At 32.1% G+C, this 7,849-nt stretch overlaps 1 long non-coding RNA gene across 2 annotated transcripts in view; it reads left to right on the plus strand.

Moving 5' to 3' along the window:
* Positions 1-7,281, plus strand: part of LOC127723587 (uncharacterized) — a 40,530-nt gene extending 33,249 nt beyond the window's left edge. For both annotated transcript variants that reach the window (XR_007992137.1, XR_007992136.1), the window contains exons 2-3: positions 4,695-4,879; positions 6,866-7,281. This is a non-coding gene — a long non-coding RNA (uncharacterized LOC127723587). The remainder of the gene's footprint in view (positions 1-4,694; positions 4,880-6,865) is intronic.
* Positions 7,282-7,849: the final 568 nt, after the last annotated feature.

Here is a 7,849-nt window from a genome sequence, read left to right on the forward strand (position 1 = left end):
TATTATCGTTATTACCTGACTTCCAGACTTAATAATTCTAGTTGTTGGACATAATTTACACGTTTGTGACAAAAATAAGTATACGATATTGAAACATTGTGATATCTATAAGACAACATATAATTATTTTGATTTTGTCAACGTTGAATGATATGACGTACGATATGACTGGTATGATTTAAGCAGGTGTTTCGTGAGATATTCAAGATAGAAAATAATTAAAGTGAAAAGTTGTATCATTTTGTAATAAAAACAAAATAATTGTGTACCATTTGGTTGCATGATAAATCATTAATGACTGATTATGAGGTTAATAGCAAGTTTGTTGTCCCTGAGTTATGAGGGATATAGCAAGTTTGTTGACTCCGAGTTATGAGGGTAATAGCAAGTTTGTTGTCCATGAGTTATGAGGGTAATAGCAAGTTTGTTGACCCCGAGTTATGAGGGTAATAGCAAGTTTGTTGTCCCTGAGTTATGAGGGATATAGCAAGTCTGTTGACCCCGAGTTATGAGGGTAATAGCAAGTTTGTTGTCCCTGAGTTATGAGGGTAATAGCAAGTATGTTGTCCCTGCGTTATGAGGGTAATAGCAAGTTCGTTGTCCCTGAGATGACACTGCTTGGATGGATGAACTAATATGCGATTCAGTTGTTGCTATATTTTATAAATTAGTTTTTCGTTTATTGTTTTGTACATAAACCAGGTTGTTTGTTAGTTCCCGTTCGAATTGTTTTACATTTGTCATTTCGGGGACTTTTATAGTTTGCTAGGCGGGATAGGTTTTGTTTATTGTTGAATGCCGTACGGTGACTTACAGCTGTTAACTTCTACGTCATTTGGTCTCTTGGTGGAGAGCTGTCTCATTGGCGATCACACTTTAATTTTTATAATATGAATTGTTATATATTTCTCTTCTGAATCTGGTTGAAATGATATGATTTTGACAATACTCTCCTTTTGAGAACATTCTTTATTGATATTGTTTGATATGAATATAAAATGGGAATAATACAATACCCCAGGCAAAGTGCACACGACAGTTGTCACATATGAAGCCTACGTCTACGCTTACGGTGCACCAGAGATCAATTCCGGTTTTTGTTGTTGTTTTTTTTTTTTTTTTAGCTTTCTACGTTTCTGTTTTGTAGACTGTTGTTTGTCTTTTGGTCGTTTTTCGTTTTTCCCCATGTCGTTGTCAATTTGTCATCTACTTCTTATGAGTTTGAATACTAGCATCTCTTTTGATCTTAGGGAAATTGTCTATTCTTTTACGGTACTTTTTAATTATATAGCTTCTCAATTATTCAGATATTTAAGCATCCTTGACTTTCAATTTTTTCGGGGGTTTGAGCTATCCTGATTATGGTAAATCAAGAAAAGCGTTGCGCACGCACTCAATTTATTAAGTGTTATTTCAATTTGCATCTAATTTTGTTGTTCAGAACATACTTTGAAAGGATAAACCTGTTTAATTCGAAAATGATTTCTACACGCAAGATCAATCTTATTCTGTAGATGCATATTATTATATTTCCGAAGATGATATCGGATAGGCCTAACTTTTGGGAGCATCATTGTTTTCAAGAACATGTAAAGGAGCAACCATTTCACTTCAGGGGGGATGGGGGGGGGGGGGGGGGGGGGGGGGTTATGGTTTTTTGTCTGAGTCAGATTTTTTTTTTAGTTTTTCGACGCTATCAATCAAATTGTTTTGGATTCAGAATATTTTGTTTTGTCATCTGCTTGACCACAATATTGTTTTCATCAAATACTCATAAGAAGTAGATGACAACGTAATGGGGAAAATCGAAAAACGACCAAAAGACAAACAACAGTCTACGAAAGACAACATAGAAAACTAAAAAAAAAAAAAACACCAATGGGGATCAGAATATTTTTTTAGGAAAAAACCATACTCCCCCCTAAACTCTTGGAGTTAAATGGTCGTTCCCTAATAGCTCATTGAAACTTTTTCAGACTAATATGAATTATTTGTTTGACTTAAAAAGTCCACGTTACAGTAATACCTAAATCGAGAATTTATCTTTAATCATTGATCACAAGCAATTAATTAAATTGTAAGTAGGTTCATAGCCCGAAGAAACCTCATTATTCATTAAGAGTCAATTTCCTAAATATTTCATGGAAATTGACACTGTATACTGCTGATTTTAATGACTGACATGTCTAGATGAAATGTCATTGTTTGTCGATTTCTCTATCACGTGATCCCTAAAGAGAAAACGCATACAAATTCCAAGCACTTTTTTATCTACTGGGACCAATCTACGACAGAACAATGCCAAGAGTCATTTTTATCTTGTTACGTGATAATGAATTGTTAAGTCAAATTCTACCATTCACTTTTGTCTTATTTGTTTACGCTAATGAAATAATATAAATTCAAAAGGAAACATATGGCGTGTCGATTTCTGAAACGTATGTGAATTGTAAATGAAAACAACATTTTATAAAGCTTGTGCTCGAAGATCTTTTTGGATTTTAAAAAACATCAGGAATGCTTATTTCAGACATTGAATACCAGGGATGTATAAATACGTTTAAATGTTGGGGATCAAAATGGACCTAAAACAAATAGTCAAATTCATCTAAAGTAAACTTTGCCTGAAGGAGTTGGAACCTTTGTTTCTGGGTAATTTTTCAACGGGGAATTTTAGAAAAATATATTGTAAATCATGTCAGTACCGAATCACTGACTACTGAGCTGATGATACCCTTGGGTAACAATAGTCCACCAACAGCGATATTGACCCAGCAATAGGAAATGAAAACAACACTATGTTAATTTCGTGTAATGTGCTATTTATTAATACGTCCATATTTAACCTATTTTTCTGTGTTTTTGTATTGGCTTTTACGATCATTTTAAAATACATCAACAATAAACCCATTTTTTCGAATTTTTGTTTTATACATATTTTTTAAGAATTTTTGTTTTGGTTTTTAACCATCATTAACACATCCATAGTAGCTTGTTTTTAGAATTTTTGTTTTGGCTTTTTACGATCATGGAGTCATGATATAGCAACAAGGACCAAGTTAACGATGGATCTAAGTTACACCAATTTTAATTGGTTTAAACATTTTAAATTTAAGATTATGCAGTGTAATGAGTGTTAAGATGAGCATAACACCTTAAGTTTGAGGAATAAAAATGAAAGAAAGAAAATGATTTTTTAATGATAACCATAGTTATATCCATTGTTTGACTGTTTACAATCTTAACACTTGATTAATTTTCTAACACGCACAACCGCACACACACCACACAGCACAACTCCCTGAAAATAAAACGATATGTGGGGTCACTATTTCTAAAATACTGATACTGCAGTTATATTATAAAGAAGTGGAAAGGGCACGCTTTTGATATACAACTCAAATATACATGTACCATAAAGTTAAAGTTTAACAAATTTATTATGATGCCTGAATTTTTTAAATTACATCGTGCGAATATAAAAAGAGGCATTTTATAAAAAGATTTATTTATGTAACAAAAAATATGTTTACACTTACTTGCAGTTTGGCTCATTAACGGTACCGACATCACAGACGTTCCTGCAAAAGTTTGAAGTCGCAAGAGAAAATGTCTGACGCCAAAGTGCAAAAACGATTGTTGCATAACCACATTAGGTCAATAGAATATTTTTATTCACCAAATTAGGGTCCCAGAAGGGCATATGACATATAGACAATATTATATTAAAATTTGCAGAATAATAATATATGCAGTCAAGACGACAGACATGCAATGATAACTAGATCAATAGGTCAAGTATCAAAGAGCGATAAGGTTTATCAAATTTTATTGAAAGTCGGTCAAAAGGAAATTATCGAACAGAGTAAATGAAATGAAAACTAACTTTTTAAAAGAATAAAGAGATAATATGAATAAAATGGAATGCAAGTTAAGTTCTTTCCTTTAACCTACAGCAAACTCAAATGTGAAGTCATAGCAGTCAGTAGTTGAATCAGTGGAAGGCACGCTTTGATTCGTTCATTGAAGGAAATCATCTTTTTTAAATTGTGATGTTGAAGGATATTGCTGGCTTCTGTTTTTTTTTTATTATCGATGGTCTAAAACATCTTATTTTTTACCAGCAACGAACAATTGTTATGAGGTTAAAGAGTTGCATTTAAATCTTTCTTTTATTTACGTATTTGAAATTGCTTATTTTCTTTCAACCTTTCGTTCTCTGAAATTTTAACAATCCTTTAAACAAGTGACAAAGACTAGCTGTAATAGGACATATTTTCTGTGCTCATAGTAAAGTCTTTCCCTGTTCCATATGCGTTCTATATACCTAATATGCATTGTTTGTTTTTTGGGACAGTGGATTCTGAATTTTGATGTTTTATCATACGGATTCCGAATTTCGATTTATCATCCCATGAACTCCTTCATTTGATGTCAAATCTTCTGAACTCCGAACCTAGATGTAGTATTCAATGGATTCCTGATTTTGTTGTGGTACTCTGAATTCCTAGTTTAGAATCAGAATCCTATGGACTTCTAATGCTTATATATTTTCCTATGGAATACGATTTTCGATTCTCTTGATTCCGAATGTTCTACATTTTCGCATAGCAAGTAAGATACGTTATAATAGGTTTTAAAGTCTTTGTGTTGCTTCTTCATGACCTTTAACCATCAAATGTTCTTTTTTTCAGATGAAGTCCATTTATTGTCTATATGCCATTATGCTAGCAGTTGCTACAATTTCAGAAGTTTACAGTGGAAAGTGTGAATTTATGTGCTTACGGAAAGCTATCAGATGTAAACGACAAAAGAAAGATTATTGCTGCGAAGAGTTCAAAAAGTGTGGACTTGAGAAATGTGGGGAGCCAGACTTAAGGTAACGGAACATTTATTATACTTTTAAATCACATGTTTAAGCGAAAACTTTCATCAGGCACGTTCCATCAAAAAAGATAAAATGTTAAGAAAAGAAAAAAATACCAAAAGGCATAGAAAATAAAAACCAGGATATCTTTAAAACTAGTCCGAGATTACTCTGTCCTACGGTCACAACAAGTCCTAAAGAAGGGAAAAAATGAAAAAAATAGTCGGACCAAGCAAAACTAAGACACTCGCACGTGAAACGAAGGCACTCGCACGTGCAGAATGATTTTTCCAAAACTGAAAATAAATATACTTCAAAATTTGACAATTTGAAAATTAAAATAACACTTGAAAATGTATCTGAAGCGCTTTTCTGGGTAAAGCTTTATCAGGAACCCTCAAACCCAAAAATATATGAGGAGCTATATAACCAAAAAGTGACCTAAAATAGCCCAAATCCAGCTAAACTCAACTTTGCCTAATAATTATCTTTTTTCATTATTTTACCCAAGCCTCCCATATCTGTTTTCGAATTCTTAATAGTAAAAAAGGCTTTTGTTTTATATTTTTTTTTATCTAAATAAGTATTTAAAGCGTAGTTTAAAAGTAGGAACACTATGTAATAATCCATAATTCCAAATTCCTTAACACATTTAACAAAACCAAAAGATTAGTTATTGGTGTTTAACGACACTTTCAGCACTGTGTCTAATATCGTGGGGCCAGTATTTTTGTTGGTGGAGGAAACCGGAGTGCCCGGAGAAAACCACAGACCTTCAACAGGAAATTTGGCAATCCTAGTCAATTAAGATCAGAGTCTAACGCACCTGCCATGTGTGGGCTTCGAATTCACAACATCAATGTTGACAAGCTATGGACTTCTTATTTCATTCGGCCAACGAGGCTCTTTCAAAACAAAAGAAAAGGAACAGCACTTTTCGAAACAATTCATTTCTTGGTAGAAATATCTATACGATTACAATTATTAAGAAATTAGTTACAAAGTACTTTATACTGAGTAAAAAAAAACAACAAATGGTTATATAATTTTATGCAATGGGAGAAAAATGCGTATTATTTTATGAAAAATTATTATATAAAAAGTGGGTCTGGATGGAGGTACAGCATTTCTTTAATTAAAAAAAAAACATTTCTTTCTATTCTTCTTATTTTAGCACCCGATTAGATCTATTGTTTAGTTTTTTTTTGTCTATTTTTATCTATTCTTTATATTTTTTACCAATTTTCTGTACTGTTGGTCCATTATTCTTTATTTTATAAACCCGATCAAGACCCTCATATATGTTCTCTTGGGCTTTCGTTACAGTCGTATTATTGAATCATTTTTTTAATCGAACTTGATAGAATATATGACACGTTAAGGTCAAACAATTACGCGCAATATGTTCTCTTTTACCGAACTGCTTGGGTTGTCTCTGGTAGCGTGTTCGAGTACGCGAGATAGTAGGTTCGTTCTCTGACCTGGTGAAACCAAATATTGGTATTTCAGCTTCTTCAGTAAGGACGTATCACTTTGGATTAAGAGCAAATACTGGTCAGCTCGATTACGTGTCTGGGACTGGTGACATTCCTTCAAATCGATTGTTACCTTGTGAACTAGCACATGGAAAATCTAGCTCAGCGTGTCTATCCAGTACAAAGAAAGATGGCTTGGTTCATAATTGTGTAACATCGACGTCCGGATATGCATGGAATATTTTTCACTGGACATTAGATACCAATTCATCTATCTATATTTCTAATCGGAAGGACAAGTGGCGAAAAATACAATCGCACACGCTGATATGTGCAATAACTTGATAGATAAAATTCATTGAAATATCAGTAAACATATTATGATTATATATATTATATATATTATATGATTATATATATTATATCGTTATACATATTATATCATTATACATGTCATATTATCACACATATTATATTATTATACATATCATATTATTATACATATTATATGGTTTCACTGTAGATGTGCAGATAAAAGAGGAAGCTGGAACAAAAGATATTACAATGATTTCGAATTATCCCAAGAAGAAGATGATGATATGTCATTGCCTTACTTTTAAAACATCAACACTTGTGCAGCACAAAAATACATGGTTATCATCATCATTCCCATTTAAAATTTAGAACTTCAAAAATCATCTTATCAGCATTTCAATTGATATTTTTTAACGAAATATTTAACATATATTGGAGTGGACACAACAATTGGGATGTGGATGCTTTTGCTATTATATAATATATATAACGTGCTTAAATTTTAAGGTGGATCATTAAAAACTATCGAATTTCAATTACTTTATAGCCAATTATATGATATGAAAGCGTAAAATGTTAAACATGGAATTTTGCTAGAAAAATAAAAATGGTTAGGAAAATATATTCTATGTTGTAGTATATTTATGAGGGTGTTATGTATGGGTTTTACAGAATTAAGAATAATGGGCAACACACACATATTGTTAGAAAAATGTACTGAATATATGCAGTGTTCGCTGTTTTTTTTTAACAAAGACACCTTTAGAGAGACGAACAAGCAATGATAATTTTCGTGTTTTTCCAATTTTAGCAAATTAAATTTTACCGCAAAATTTAACATAGTTACGCTAACAATTGAGCTGCATCGTATGGAATTCGATATTATGCAAACAAATATTAATACACCTGTAATCCTATGCCGGGTTGTAAAAATCTCTATGCAAAGAAGAGAAAAATTGTAGAAGTCGGAAAGAAGACACATGTATTTACAGGCTAACAAATACCAAACTCGATAAAAGTTAGACAAACACGACAAGGAAATAAAGTACAAACAGACCACAAAATCACACATAAAATTCTGAGAAACAACAGCATAATAAAAAAAAGAAAAAAAAACAGGCTTAGATTGAGTTTAGCCATTTAAATTGATATTTTATAGTGTGTATTTCTATGTTGTGATGTTACACTATTG

Source organism: Mytilus californianus, unplaced genomic scaffold, assembly GCF_021869535.1.
Source record: "Mytilus californianus isolate M0D057914Y unplaced genomic scaffold, xbMytCali1.0.p SCAF_13, whole genome shotgun sequence".
Classification (NCBI taxonomy): domain Eukaryota; kingdom Metazoa; phylum Mollusca; class Bivalvia; order Mytilida; family Mytilidae; genus Mytilus; species Mytilus californianus.